This window comes from Nipponia nippon, unplaced genomic scaffold (genome assembly GCF_047370975.1).
Source record: "Nipponia nippon isolate SJK-2023a ecotype South Korea unplaced genomic scaffold, ASM4737097v1 scaffold_7, whole genome shotgun sequence".
Classification (NCBI taxonomy): Eukaryota; Metazoa; Chordata; class Aves; order Pelecaniformes; family Threskiornithidae; genus Nipponia; species Nipponia nippon.
In genome coordinates this window covers 5,644,677-5,661,173 of record NW_028262391.1, presented here as the reverse complement: position 1 = coordinate 5,661,173, position 16,497 = coordinate 5,644,677, and the positions used below count along the sequence as shown (strand labels likewise).

Sequence of the window (16,497 nt, the reverse complement as noted above, 5' to 3'; positions counted from 1 at the left end):
TGTTTTGCTGAAGCACAGGACACATGAAGATTTTGTATCTCTCTGAAACACCGAACCTTTATCAGAAAATAAACTGCTTTCAAATATGAAAGGCTGGAGGACTTCGGCTAGTGGGCCGGTGCCACTACAATCCCGGAGAAGCAGACTATCCCTATTCCTCTCCAGGGAGCGTCACAGAACCTCACAGTTAGGCTCCATCAGTATGAGAGCATTTCCTATCCAAAGTAAAGGGTTGTTTCTTTTCATCTCTCTGAACTTTCCGAAATCTCTTCCAAGGACACACTTTCAAGCTTTTTCTCAGGGAAATGCAGAAAGGTCGATTTGGCTTTTTCCTTTACCTGCTTCAAGACTGAATTGCACAGGACACAACTCACAGCTTTCCCGTTGCCTCTGACCCTTCAACTACTCTCCTGCTCCATTTCCCCTATCATCAGTTCATTATTAAATGAGATAAAGGGGCATCTCTGAGCTTCATTAAAATAGAGAGAAGAATGGGATTTCAGATCTCTGGGAACAAGCCAGCAATCTTCTGGATGCGCAGCTGATGCTGAATGCCCCAGATCCTCAACACCTGTGAACATAATAGAGAAATCACCAATTATCTCCAGTTTTTGCTTCCGAATGGGATTCGGAAATGAATAGCTCACACTGCAGTAGGTCTGCCTTGCTTATTATTTTCTTATTTACCACTTAACACATTTTGGTTTTCTTTATGAAGAGTTGTCAACCACCATTTTCTATTAATATTTGTTTTGTATCAATAGCCAGGGCCCCGTTGTACTATTATTCATTGCGTGAATACACAATATAGTCCAGTGATATCCCGTTCCTACTCCAGCACGTTAAATTTTGTGGCTTTCACGTTCCTTTACAGAAGATTTTAGATTTGTTCGGAGCTGCGGAGAGGTTTGTGACTTGCGACACACGCGGTTGTGAGGTAGGGCAGTGGGGACACCTGGAAGAAAAAACCCAGTGCACAGGCACCTGCAACTGCAAGGGAATCGGCTCGAAGATCCCCGTTAGACCTTCCAGTCATCTATTCTTAAGACACAGTCTTTGTCTAGACAGGCTTATGTACTGCATGTTCAAAGGAGGGAGGAAAAAAAGCAAACAGGTGATTTATCCAAGGTCACAAAGTAGATAATAGGGCACAGTTTGCCATCAGTCCTGTTTCTGATCTGAATACAATGTCTCAGCTAATGAATCACGCTCATTTTCTTTTTCACAGTCCCTGCCTGTCTCATTTGATGTGTCTGCATTGAAACGTATTTGTTTTATAATCAGGCAAATGAGAGGAAGCAAAGCCATGACGTCTCACATCTCTTGCTCTCGCACACAGAAAGAAATGAGAGTTATCAGAGAAGAGTTGAAACATCAGCATTGGCAGACCTATATTTTGCAAGGGTCTCCAAAGACCTGGAAATATTATACGTGAGCTCTGCAGCCAATAAGGCCAGTTAGGAAGCGCTACGGTAAAAATCTCCTGTGGAATCGTGCAGGGGCTGATGCAAGAGGCTAGCGGCTTAGACAGAAATATCATGGTCTGTTGTGCACATAAATGAATAGGCAATTTCTAAACCAATATTTACTTGGTGTGTTGTAAAGGGCTTTTAATAAGTCTATGGCAGTAACTGCTACAGATCATAGGAAATTGCCCATTCTGCAGGGACGATGGGGGGTCCGTTCTTTGTAGCATTCCTGAAAACGTACAGCTGCAAGATGTCAATAATAAACACAGACAAGTCATCGGTATGCAGGCTCCTTCAAAGAGGGTTCGCCATGCATTTGCCCTGGATCCCTGTCTGCAAGAGGCCATCCAGACGAGGCAGAGATTTTACTTAATGAACTATCCCATTTCTCAAAAAAATGAGTGGATGACATGCTTGATATATTATCTTAAAATCTAAAGATTTATCATAGTGGTAATCATACTTAAGGGTTTTTCTTTTAATTCCATCTTCAACTCCCTGAAATTTCACCAAACTTATTTTCCAAACTGCATCTTCTCTTGCAAGCTGATTTGTCTTTTGAAATCACAGCCACCATTTAATGGATTCAATAATTCACTCTGATGGGCAATATGCATACAGGTAAAAGAAATATTGGTACAATCCACAATCATAGCCACCCTAATAAATCATGGTAAATTAGTAGAGAATCAATTTTAAAAATTTTAGCGTAACAATTCAGATGAGTTGAAAGTAGAAAGCAAGAGGATAAACTCCTTGGGCAATACTGAAACACATAGCTGTAAATGAGACTCTCTCTCCACACCAGCATGAGTCTATTAATAACACTGGTTGCACTTGAAATAAAGGCATTTAATGAAGAACTATATGCAACTATGAAAAAAAAAAAATCAATAAATTGATCCATACAGAACTAGGCACATAATTAAGCAAGATATTAAACTTCACCTGCAGGCTGATACCCAGGCCATCAACAAAGCTCTCCACATTATGATGAACTGCATGTGGCCTGAATAAGTCCCAGAGATGCTGGATCCTGCAAGGTCCCAAGCCCTTATGCTTCAATTCAAGACTGCTCACATGCTTAAGTGTGTTTCTGGAGACCTGCCAGGGTTCTGAGCATATATTAGATGTCTCTAGAGAGAGCAAGGACATCTACCTGACAACGTGCTGGATAACGTACGTTTAATCCTGTGAGCTATTCAGTGGCCTCAGCCCTTACGGGCTCAAAGTTGTAGATCCTCTGCCAAGAGGATCAATGGATGGACCAAGAAAGGACTCCACTGTGGTGAAACGCACTGCACTGTTAGGTAGGATATATAGCTTACGTAGTTGGGATCCATACAGAAAGAGTGAATGACTGTGAACCACTACTTCTAAACCATTGCCATTTCTTCCTAAACACAGTTCTGAAGCGATTTCTCATAAATGACCTCAATTTTGTCCATGCTGCTAGGCTACTTATTCTTCACTCAGCAAAGCAAAACTGGTATCCAGTATTTACAATATACACTAATTATTTTTCCACAAATACACAGTTACTCTGCAGTATGATGACAGAATCAAAGTGCATAACTACCTGAGAAATCCCCATGTTGTTTTTTCTAGTTAAAACCCAAATGCATTTTTAATTTTTGCTCTGCAGTCCGTAGGGAAAGACAAATGAGGAGGTTTAAAAGCCTGAGTGTTGCTCGAGGACTCGAATCTGCAAGGTTGTAAGTGGCATTTATGAGAAGTTGTGTTTCACAAGCTCGGTAATTTGCAGTTTGTTACAAAGACATAAACTCGTTTCTGACTAAATTGTATTGTAAGTCATGCTCCTCAGAGAACATCTGACTAAAAGGTGATGTTAAAGTAATTTCCATAACATCAAACTATGCGACAAATTAAAAACTTCATAGAGGAGAAAACTGGGGAAAAGGAGCAGGCTGAGATGGAACAGATTTCTTTATGGTAGTGCTCAAAAGGGGAAAACTCAGCTATTGCTCTGCAAACTGCAATGCTGAATCTGTTTTTAAAATCACAGCATTTGATTTTCAGCTGTCTGACAGTGACTGACTTCGTTCTTAGAAATCATTTTTCAGCAGCATCCAGATACTCAGCAAACATTCTCCAAGGAGCAGGCTCCTGGCAGGTACACAGCAGCATGGCCTCTGTGGTTTGGGAGTTTCATTGCACAGGGACCTGGCCCCCGAAGTTATCTTATAATAAGCAAAGGAAAACCAATCCTGACATCCTAAGCAAAGGATTGAATCCGCTTGTAAGCCGGCAATCATAACTGCTCACTGCAATAATGTGACATTCTGAGGGGAAAGATCATTTGATCATGAAAAAAAAAAAATTTGCAGCCTTCCTCTTAAGAAGAACTAGCTGATCTTTCAAACAAGGAAACTAGAGCAGTGAAGAAAATAACTTGTACCTGCCAAAGAAAGGCCTAACTTGAGGAGGGGGAAAAAAAGAAAAGGTTCTGTCAACCTTGAAATTTCAAATGAGGACACATATCAAGGTAGTTGCACCAACTGCAGCATGGAGATCCCATCTTATTAACAATCCCTGTCTGGCAGGTCTTTGTGTTTTCGTATCACTGCTGTGGCTATTTTCCTTAATGAGACAGAAGGGGGTTTTCTTATGAGAGACTGAAAGACCAAAATGTGTACAGCTTGGGTATGTGACAAATAAGGGGGGTGACGAAGTGTGAGAGTCATTGAAGGCAGCCAACGTAAATAGAAAAAACTGTTTAGTGTAGTACAATGATTATAAATGTGAGGAATGGTTTGCAGCTAGGATGAGAGTAATTTATCCTGAATATTAGAAAAAGCTCTAACAGTGAGACTGAACTCATGTTCTGGGCTGTCAAGGGAATGGACTAAATGACATGAGAGGGTTTTTTCCTCCTGTAATTTCCATCATCTTATGATTCAGTGACATATTTCCTTCCTACCTTTGCATTTCATTCAGGTCATGCATAGGTACAGTGCTAGAACAAACCTCCTCAGCCAGTGGGTGGAAACCTGTGATCCTCCAAGCAATATGTTAGAAAGTCTTTCCAGAAATTTAATAATCTCTCACTCGAATGCAATAATGCCAAGTGGATATTTTCTTGTTGTGTGATAGTTTGTATTTTCTTCTTACAGTTCCCACTGGACAGCTGTACTAAAACTAGCTGCCCTAATGATAATTGCATACCTAAATCATTCAAGGCCAGTTTATATATGTTCTTGTGCCAGTACTGCCCTTTCACCTGACTAAATTTTTTCCACCCCATTTATTACCCTAAAATATATATGAATGCCATCACCACCTCAGCCTAGAAAGGCTTACCAAAAAACTCTAGGTTTACAAAAAAACAAACTCTGTCTGCAACAGATTATGATGAGAAGTATGAGGAGTCTGCCTTCTCATTTACTCAATGAAATAGTTTTCATTTTAAGCTGAATTAAAAATTATAGAATTTTTATCAAAATATAATTATGACATTATGTTTAAAGTGCTAATGAGTGTCTAAACATTAGTATCTCCAAATGTTAGAATGACTTCATGCTGACCATAAGCTTTATATCAAAGCTCGTACGTAGCAGTGCTCCTGTACAAGCACTCCAGCACAGTCTGTACCAAGAAAAGTTCTTGCTGGAATTTGGGTTACAGAAGCAAACCTGTTTACTTGCAAAAACAACAGCTATAGAAGAGCCACCACAAAGAAAAAATAATGCATTCAATAACTTACATATCCCTCTAACAAAACAGATTATGCAGAAACTTCCATGAATCGGTTACTGGTTATTGTTGCTACCAACTGGTAGTAGCATGTCCGATTGCTACAGGCATCTGCCCTAATCTCTTCTCAGTTGACCCCTTTCATCCTGGAAGCTCTAAAAGGGCAAGAAAATAACCACGGTATGTCTTCTGTTGCTCACAAATCTATAGTTGTATTTACCAAGGAGCCAAACAAGCTTTATTCGGAGCTGTATCCATGCCACCAGTTCTTAAAGGTCCCAAAATATCTTGATCCTTATCATCTTTAAAATAACCCATCTGTAGTTTTTAATTATCAGCACCAAACACATTCAAATAATCATTCTTGTCAGCCTTGTCTTTAAATAGAGAGCGCTAAAGTTGACACAAAAGCATTCAGACGCAGAAGACCAGTCCTGATCTCACCATAAATACTGAAAGGCTGTGCCAACATGCAATAATGATGCAGTAAGATCACTATTTGAAAAAGAATAAGAAGCACAGAAATATTTTGAACTTTAGACAGAATTGATAGTTCTGGAGACTTCCCTGACATTCAGGGAAGAGTGTATTCCACTGTAAGGGATGAAGCATATATGCGACCACTTGTTATAATCTACAACCATGACAAGAGTGAATTTCATACATTCCGTTTAGCTCACAAAAAGGTAATCCCAATACTTTTCAGTTCCCTGGGGAATATACGGTGGTATTGCCTTCTCTGTGGGCCAGCCACTCAGCTGAAAATCCAAAAGGTGTAAATGAATTCCAGTTCTAATGAGGGTTTGTTTCTTTTTCTGAGCTTTGGACATCTGCGACCACAAGCTTATTTCAGATGATCTATTGAATAGCTGTCGGATGGTAACGATTTTTGGTTGCTGGGCTCAAACTGATCTGGTGAAATTGGCTGGAAGGTTCTGTATCTTATTAGTAATCTCCTAAGCAATTACCCTACAGCACACATTTTACCTCGATTTCTTCAGTTGTCCTTTACTAGCAAGAAGTATGTACTTACTTTGAGCAGAGGGTAAGGGGAAGGGAGTGGAGAATGAAGTTAGGAATACAATCCCATCTCTTCATGACAAATTCCTGTCCATAACAGTCAATGCTGACTCTTTCATTTTTATGTTAAATAAAAATATGAGAAATAAATTGAAATTCAGCTTCATAATACTCGTGTAGAAAAATCACAACTAATTCTTGTATCAATTCTATTAATATTCTTATTGCTATTTCTGCTAGTCTGTATTTTACATTATCATGATAGACTAGACTGCAAATGATATATTTGAAGAATAGCTTATTTCACTCATGAGAATGAGGAACTCAGCTTTATGAAATGTAAATATACCCTGATTTTCTAAGGTGCTAAGCAATCCACACTAAATGCTTTGCCAGCGGGACAGTAAGAAGGCAGAAAAACTCACATTGTGTCTTGATGGCTGAAACCTGAAGTCAAAAGAAAACAAAATCATTTTTCTCATCATGATGTATAAAAAGTCTTGAAGCCAAATCATGAGTTTTCTTCTACTAGAAATATTTTAATTCAGACTTTAAAAAAAAAATCAATGCCTAAAAATTAAATTTCTAAATGTAACTTTTTTAAAAAGGGTAAAACTTTCTTTTGCAAGTGTTGAGCTAAGTAATCTTGATTTTTTTTTTTTTAATATTCCCCCCATATACACACTTTTATTTTCTAGTTAAGTACAAACTTTGATCCATTTTTACAGCTAGTTTCAATCAGTCCAAAGTGGCACTTTTTATTCCAAAAGGATTTTGTGGCCAAAGAGGCTCACTTAGCTTTACACAAGAATGGAGCTTCAGTACATCCATTCAATGTATCACCACACACGCCAGGTCACAACCCCCTCCCAGGCAAGCTACAATTTATAAGACCTTTATAAAATGATAAAGGGAATTGCCATTGCCTTACACCCCTGTAGTACCTCATATACACATACGCAATGAGTTTACACTATCCAGGTGCTTCAGCGTTTATGCCAATAGAACCACCAGCACTATCTCTAGCTGGCTGCAGCCAAATTATTCACTTAGGAAGTAAAAAAAACCCAAACATCCCCCCTACCACACACATGCACACCAAAAATAAATAAAACAGAAACTACAGTATTCGAGGAAGGGGAGAAGTGAATTCCTGGCCCGAACCAGTAACCAGCAAGAGCATGGGATGGGTACAGCGCAAATATTTGTGTGGAAAGCAGTCACTCAATAGCTTTTAACCCTCTTCCCTTAGGTATAGATAAGCCTCGGGTATTTATAGACTTTATCCAATTTCCTGTCCCCAGACTCTCCCGCTCAGTTATACAATGTCTTCCAAGAACTCAGATTCCACTTAAGGCCATTTAGGTTCTTTTTCCTTAGAAGGTGTTCAGAAGAACACACAACTTCTTCCTCAAATAAGGAGGAAACCCCACTTTTAGTAGCTAACACAACTGTAAGCATCATACAGTCATACTAATTCAATCGTACGATCATATCAGCTTCTAGATGAAACAATTCTCTTTTGATCTATCCCAAACATTTAAGTAGAGATTCATAATCTCTCTTCTGACCTTGATTAGATTTTGAACAAGCCAAACCCTTAATCTCTCTTCACAAAAAGCTTCATCAATTCCCTTGATCTTCTTAACTGCACTCCCCTGGTTCCGTTTCCATTCAAGGCAATCTTTCTGAACAGAGGTAGCCAGAACCATACATGCACTTTTTCAAGTCATCTTACCACTGTCCATTATAATTATAAAATACTTCCCTGACTCTAAAAGTGTTGGGGATGCTTCACCTACTCTATTTCAGGAGAATAAGCATGGGATGCTTTCTCATGGCTCTCACACTGGTAACCACAATCGTTCTTCAATCAAGATATACCCCTATGCTCTGCATGTAACCAATCTGCCTAGACGCACTGAGACATGAAAAAAAGTCTGCCTCTTTTCCAGCATGGGACTCTCAAAATGGCATCTTCAGGTCTACCGCTGGTCAGGCTGCCGAGAAGCATTACTCTGTAGTCAAGAGAAAAAAATAGTAATTGTTAGTTACTACATGCATACTACATCAAGAAAGTATTAGGGCAATGATTTCCCAAGATATGCACCACAGTTTCATTTTTTGTTTTCAATAGACACAGTATTTAAGCCTTGATTAGGCAAAACCGAACAACTTGGCATATTGTAAGCACATATTTAACCACAAAGACAGTATGTGCCAAAACATCTTCAGAGCTGAGTCCGTAAGTCTAACCTACAAGGGTGCTTAATGTAAAAAACATTTTCTTGTATCCCTTCTGACACCACCATCTTCCTCTCACTTTCCTCCTTCTCCATTCCATACTACTTTGGTCAACTTGCCTCAATTACAAAATGAAATTTTAAAATGAAATTTTTAAAGGAATTTGTACAGCAGAATTGCTGCCATCTCCTGCGAATAGCCTCTGAAGCAAAAGGTTAGATGTATTGTTTTAACACAGCCCATTTGCCCTGCTCTCCACTGTTTTCACCCTGGTATCAGCATGTGTAACCTAATCCTAGCCAAGGATTAGGAAAAGGTAGAGTGTATGAGCACACTACGGCTTGAAGTCAAAGGTCAGTCTGTTCCCCCCCCCGAACCTTACATCAAGGGATTTTTAAATTATCATTATTATTTTTATTAAATGTGATACTGCAAGTTAGATTACTTTTGCATGATTTTTCTGTGACATTCTGTCCTAACAGTCTTTATCACTGAAGTTTTTCCCCTTACAGAGGCAGGTTGGTCTATAAAAACATGACATAATTCAATGGTTTGGACAAAAGAAACCTGGTTTCTACTTACATTATGCCAGTGATCTTTGGCAGAACTCTTTCCTTTCCTATTCTGTGAGTCATACTGTTTTGAACTCCAAGCTCTTTCACCCCTAATTTATCTTGTATCTCTGCACAAAATGAAGCATAACAAGACCCCACTCTGTATTCAGTATTACAATACAATAAATAATGCTGTATTGCTGGAATAAGTTTGAAATAGAGATCACCTAGGAATAATTTTTCATAAAGATTAAGAACTCCTACTGTATTGTTAAAATAGAAAAGATGTCTAAACAGGATGCCTAAAGAAGACATTTTGTTGAAAAAATGAAAAAAGATGAAGCTCAGAAATTCTATCTATCACATAAATAAAACCTATTTAAACATATAGGGAGAGTGGGTAAGACCCTCTTTTCAGTTCCCATTCCTCTCTCTGGCAAAAGGGAGCTAGCATATTACACAGCAGCCGCAGAAGCCTTGCATCTGGGATAAAGCAGACATCTCGGCCAGCATTGTCTTGGAGGAAGATGTGTGTTAGGGTACTTACTGATGCCGCCTCTTGAAGCCGGGAGAGGGAAGGCACGCGGGCAGTAGCAACAGGTGGCTGCAAGATGTCCAAATCACGTCACAGCCCACAGAGCGGCACAGAGCTGCAGGGAACCGTAGATCAGTTCCACCTGGCACCTCCGCAGGTTCTGCAGTGAGGGATGAGCAATTTAAGATACCTTAGCATTCTCCCACTCTGGGAAGAAAACATGCAGTAGACATTTTAATGAGATAGTAAAGATTTTCCTCTTCCACACAACCATTTTCTACAAATTATGACTATTCTCCCCCAGTATTTGCTTCTCTGATTTTCTTCTGGCAATATAATCCATGCAGAAAATTATCTGAGCTCTTTAGCTGAAAGATACTGACTTATTTATTCTACCTCAATTTAAAATATTTAGAGGATACCATCTAGCTTTTGAATGTTCCCGTACTGTAAGTGATTTGCCTTTGCTCACATTAAAATGTTTCTCATTCTAAAAACTATGCAGCACTCTAAAATGTGACAGACTCATTGGCTTGCAAATCTTTCCTTTATGCTTGGGAAATTTTATTATTATTACAGTAATGTAGCTGAGATCAGGGCCGCATTGTCTGTACTCCTTAAATAATGAACAGGGAACTGAGGCAGGGAGAAATTAAGCACGTTGATCGAGGTCAGACAAAGGTTAGGATCACTGGAACTACAGCCACCGTTTGAGACAAGGCCACTCTTGTTCTCTGCCAGTCTTTGTGCTGCGGTGTCAAAACTGCGCTGAAACTAGAGACAAAACAACTGATCCACCACTTTTAAGAAAAAGGGACCACTTATGCCAGCCATACAGCAGAAATATGAGAAAAATGAGACTAATGCATGCACGAGTCTAGTATAAACTAGATAGGCATGGTCCCACATCCCTGTTCTCCCAGGCTCTGTCCCAGCTATTACTTTATCATGCCAGACCAGGTATGAATTCAGGCTGCCCACTAGGTCAAACAGATGCTGGCTGGCAATTCACAGCAGACACTTCCAGTTGTGTCACGTGCAACATCATAAGATCTGACTTTGTTCATTTAAAATGGGAAATAAATCCTGCCACAGATTTGCTGGCAGTGTCAAGAAAAAAAAGGTTTGATTTTGTCATTGAGAAGAATGGGGACTAGTTATTCAGGTTTATTTTTATTTTTGAAGGGCCACGCTGATGGCAATTCTGACTTGGATATTGAATACCGTAGCACAAAGGAGGGAATTTTCACAATAAGCAAACTGGCCCTCTAACAACAGCGGTCCATGGAAAAAGAAAACTGAATCCTCTCTGCACCTGCAAATGATACTGGATGTGATTTTCCTTTTCGAGTTACCTATTGAGTGAAGTTCTACACATTGGGAAAAAAACTGATATACTTTGGATACATAGTTACATAGTGTTTGCAGAACAAAGATATAGCTTTATTAACTACAGGCATACCAACGCTATGTTTAAGCTAGGAAGCAATCGTTGTGAGGCTGTGAAGCAGCAACAGCAGGAGTTACAGTCATGCTAAAGCCAGTGCAGATTTCCCTACGCACCAACACTTTCCTACAGAAACAGGCTTCCAACTCTGCCGCGTCTGGAAATCTTTTAACACTGACAAAAGCAGCTCTCAGGAATAATGTTCCAGTGTCACACTTTTTTTTTTTTTTTTAAGGAAAATTTCAATCCTTATTTTAATACTTAATTATGGAATTTCAAACATTGTCTTTCTAGTTTTCAAGTTCCATTCCCAATAGCATGAATTCTTAAGACAGAGAATTTTAGGCGTATCATCTGTGAGAGATGTAGATTGTGTGTTGGATTTCTGAACTTTAATAGCTCAGGGATGAAATTCATACAAAATTCTCTCTTTGGTCTCTATTGCTAATTCAGCAACAAAAAATATGAGATATGCAGCAGCTTTTACAGCTCCTTTGCTTCATGGGAAGGAGAGATCATTTCAGCAAAGCAGAGAGAGTCTTGCTTGCAGACATCCTAAATTTAACCACCCAAAACGTGTACAATACTCGCACATTAAACTATGCTAATACAGTATAGCCTACAATGTGTACACTGCATACCACGTATGTGTATGCTCTACCAACATTACAGTAAAAAGCAATTAGAAGACAAGCAATGCCACCCCAACAACCAGTATGCGTATACAGTATATGTAACCAAAAAATTTTATCCAGCTTCTACTGTGATGAATAGCCACATGTTCATGAATTTAGATGGAAACACCTTTAGACATTATCTAAAGGTATAACTAACTTGAAGTCATAATCCCCTGAACTCCCCCCCAGAAATCCCCACAAGACTAGCACTCACCACTTTGGCTAATTTTCAGAGGTCAGGAAAACAAATGTAAAGGCCAAGTTTTTCATTCATTTTTACCACATTGTTCTCCTCCAAATAGCTTTTCGGAAATATAGAAGTGATGAGAAGTTTTGCCTGCAAGGCATATAAGTAGCAGAAGGGACAGGTTTTGAATTAGCTTTTAAGAAGTCAGAAAACCCACAAAACTGCCAACTCCTAAAATTTAGTTCCAGGTACTTGATTCAGAGAGACCAACTATCTAGAGATGAACAGAAGCAACAGCTGGACCATTCCCCTAGTAAAATCCATTTATTTTAGGCATTTTTGATGATGAACTTTTCCACTTGTTCCTAAAGTTAGGCTCAAAGGACAGTGACTAATGGCTTGGAGAAGAACTGAAATTGGAGCTTGCCGTCTGAACACACAAAATGAAGCCCAATGACTGCTGCTATGAAAATAAATGGCAGTGTGTAAGTGTACCTTGTACAAATGAACTCCATCCATTTTAAGAAGCCTCAAAGGCTACAGGAGCAGAAGAGTCTGGAAACAAATAAAAAGTCTGTGCTGAAAGTTATGCCCCCAAGCTCAGGCTGTTGCCTTGCACAGAACCAAGTGGGCCTCCCAAGTGGGCTCTCTACTCTACCTGCCCTCAACCCTAGACCCAGAGACCACAGGTGCTTGCTCCAAACCCAAGAGCTACCCTGAGAGACACATTTGTGGCCTGCAGAAAGAATGATTTTGTACCAAAGTTATTGAATAAGCAGTCAGGAAGGTTTGCACCCGATTCTTCTTACATTTTAGAATTGCAATATATGTAATGTGGAGGAAGATGTGGTAGCTACTCATTGACTGTTTCAAGAATTGGGTAAACCAAGCAACATCAGCTCAGGCTGGGGAGGGGGCCGTTGGTTTCCTCCTCCAGCGAAGGCAGCATGAGAACACCGAGCAAGTCCCACGGGGCTCAGCGTCCTTGCAGATGAAGCACTGGTACAAGGTTACACATCACACTTGACACCTCAGTAAATGAGAATTGGCCAAATGGCATGTTTGATCTCTAATTATTCTAGCGTGTCAGCCTTGCTGTTTAATTTGTGTCTAGCAGACATGATTACAACAGGTTTTTTTGCACCTCAGCTGTATTTTTCTTATGCATTACTCTGCTAATGCAAGTTGCTTCCGTATATTGGCAGAGAATTACAGAGGCATTATTGCATGTTCATGAGAAAAAGCTCCAAATAGAAAGAGGTCAACAGGTTGAACTTCACTTACTTCGGCATCATCAGCGGTTGTTATTGCTTGTATTTCATGATATAAAGGTCTCCTCTTATGCTGGAAGGAAAAAAACAAACCCATACTTAGCTTTTGTGTCTTGGTAATGCGGACATTTGTTTTCTCTTTGAAAAGAACTTCTCAGTTCTCATTCAGGTATTTCTGATAGGAAATACCGACTTGCACAAGGTTTTACTGTTAAATGTTTGTGTTTTTGATATTTAAAACCATGTAAAAAACATGAGTAAAACAGCTCCAATTATATTTTCCTTTGCCCCTTAAACTTCATAATTCTTGTCAAATAGACACAGATAGGATTTTCCCCCCCACTATCTGCAGCCACCGAGGCTCTTTGTGAGGCTTCAGAGGAACCTGCGTTAAATTTGACTTTGACAAGACTCTGATCAGCAGCACAGTTCCCTAAATCCTAGCGTTAGGATAACTGATCACAATTTGTCTACAGCTGTAGTGTCGCACGCATAGGAATTGTACTTAGGTACAGCTATTGCAGAGACTGTCTAGATTCAGAGGAAGCTTACAACTAGGATCGAGTTTTGCTTCCTAACCTTCGTAGGCAATATTTATTATCCTTACTGCATTACATCCCTGATAGGAATTTCTGATCTCCCATTCCAAACCACTTAAGAAAATTCTGTTTGTCACTCATTAAGCAGATGTAGAAAATCGCACAAAATTATTAATACCACATGGCTATGCAAACATGTGAAAAATGGTTAGCACATTTTCCTTGCTAAGCAAGGCAAAATCCTTCCAATTAACATTTAAATTAGAAAATTCACTTACCATGAAAGTGTCCTGCATTTTCTTAAAGGTTATAACTCAGTCTGCTTTCAAATTCCACTACAGCATTTTTCACTGTGGCTCTATCGGAGATTAGATACCCAGCAGCAAAAAGGGAGTTTAAGTAAATTATACCTGTAGCTCATACTTGATTCTCTTTATTTTAAGATTTCAGGCACTCCGGCTCTATTTTACCCATCACTTGTCCTCGGAGACTAACGCAGCTTTGGGGAAAACAGCAGTTACCTACTGTGAAAAGACTAATAGTCACAATTATGAAATAATAAAATGTCAAAGACATGCCTAATTTAGATATAAGGTTTAAACTTTTTAGTTTAGTGAAATACTACAAAATATTCTCTGAAATTGTTATATCCATCAGGTACAATGACCCCTTTGACTACAATACCAAATGCAAATTCACAACCGTTTATACAGCAGATGTGAGTGTGCATTAGAAATCAGCAACTGAAAACCTATTTTGCTTACCTTGTCACCAATAATGTGTTACTTAGTGCTGTAATTCCATTGCCTCCTTCAATACACTTAGTAAGTAGGAACACTTTTGTCTCTAAGGTAAAAAGAGCTTACCATCCACAACAACGCTCAGTCTTTTGCTTCCCTTCCCCTTGGTGCTCCCAAGTGCACAGTCCCTGACAGCCCCTACAAAAACAACTGAACTCCATGGCCTTTTTTGGTTACTTGTTAAAAAAGGAAGCACCTATGAATCTTTAGTAGCAAGAAACAAATTCCAAAGCAACAGCAATAGCAAAGTCTAACCGAAGACAAACTTTTAACTAATCTTTACCCAACAATGCACATTTTCTGGAACAGTAGACTCCTAAATTGCAACTTCTCACTGCATATGCTGCCAGGTAAAGTCTTACTCATCTTAACACAGTTTGACCTGTGATAAGAAGCACTGCATCGTGGCAGAAAAGGGAAAGATTAAATCCTTTATGCTATAATTATATACTCTGTTAGCGTCCAGGTATCGTTATCACAGTCCAAGCTTTTTATGATGAGCGCAATGCAGGCACAAACAATTCTCACACCTCAAATGTTGCCAAGCTGCACTCCTCATCCTTACAATGGCCATTAAAAAAGCCACGTACTTGCACAGATCTTGCAAAAATAGTTGTGAGGATGATATGCAATATATGCTAAATTAGAGAAAAGAGAATCACACACGATCCCCTAGGAATCAGTCCTGGTGTAAATGCCTAATGAAGAACTTTTCTCCCCCACACTACACGAGTCCTTGGCATGACAGCGTGCTGCCGACAGACCCCGCGGCATCGTGTGCTGCTTCCCGAGCTGTTCCAGCAGCCACATCTGAGCGACGGCCAAGGGGGAAAAGGCACAAATTAAGAAGTTATGGAGAAGATGCTTACGCCATCCAGCAAGACAACTGCTATGCGTTGTACCTAGTCAGAAGCATTTTGCATCATCTCAGAAATCAAGCACCATGTCTACAAAATCACAACCAAGCTGTGAGGCAGGAAAGAGGGACAGAGAAGCTAAGGGACATCGCCTCCGCGGAAATCTCTAGATGAGCCAAACCCTCCTCCTCCACCTTGGAGACACCATCTCCAATGAATTTTGTTGCAAAATTCAAGTTTGTGTTACAAGCACAAGCTGAAAATTGTTATCTTGGCCTCAAAGGAGCAAATTTAGCATTGCCGATACCTGTACTCTTTTTAGAGAGGACCAAAAACTTGGGACTGTGCGTCTTTAAAAAGTGAAGCCCAAGATGGTATACAGTTCATCCCAAGACTAGGTGAAGAGGGGAAAAAGAGAACAATGGGTTGGGGACAAGGTTAGTGAATTCTTCATCATAAACTAAATTTATGCAGCATATTAAACTTCGGTATTTGAAGGTGGTTTTTTTCTTTCAGACTGTTCTAAAATGACATCTAACAAGAGGAATGAGGACAAAGAAGCTGGCTTTAAAATAGAACTTGACAGATTCATGACCAATGTTATATAGTACTTTTTAACTTCTGCAACAGGAAGCCAAACTAGATGATCCAGGAGCATCTTTTCAGTCCTACTTTTTAGCACTAAGGCTGCTGCTAGGAAGCGGTTCTGTTCCTGAAGCACGTTTCCTACTGGTCTCTTGAAAGCAACATCTGCCCAGAAGAGTACGAAGAAAACCAAAACAGTGGGGTGAAAAATGACAAAGTGAACAAAGGCACTGAATCATTATGCAAAGCCAGAAGAGTTCCTGCAGCTCACAGGTAGAAACTGTGACTGAGCATGCCAAAGCAATATTCTCAAGCACAACAGCCAGTGCCTACTCCAAAGGTAAGTGATAATCATTGCTGCGCCAAGTGTGGTTGTTAGTATCTCACACGTAACTTACATTTATTTTATCTCCCCCTCAAAATGGAATAATCTAAAACTTAGATTTGTGGCAAGCTTGTCTAGATAACCTTCTTTTCATTCCCCAGCCAATTCAGAGAAGCATACACAGTCTTTTTGTAAAATAAAGAGATCGGATAACACCTGCAGAATAAACTAAGGCATGTCTTCCCTTGACACACAGTGAAGGATCCGAGAAGA

The 16,497-nt window shown here is 39.6% G+C and overlaps 1 long non-coding RNA gene across 2 annotated transcripts; it reads right to left on the bottom strand.

Annotated features, from left to right (window-relative positions):
* Positions 1–265: 265 nt before the first annotated feature.
* Positions 266–15,510, bottom strand: LOC148050770 (uncharacterized). Of its 2 annotated transcripts, XR_015700502.1 has the most exons (6): positions 13,936–15,510; positions 13,132–13,191; positions 11,875–11,997; positions 9,549–9,696; positions 6,217–8,221; positions 266–571 (listed from the first exon to the last, which is right to left on the bottom strand). It is a non-coding gene; the product is annotated as an uncharacterized LOC148050770 (long non-coding RNA). The 2 variants fall into 2 exon arrangements; XR_015700501.1 differs by lacking the exon at positions 266–571 and having other exon boundaries at positions 5,086–8,221.
* Between the last annotated feature and the right edge of the window lie 987 nt (positions 15,511–16,497).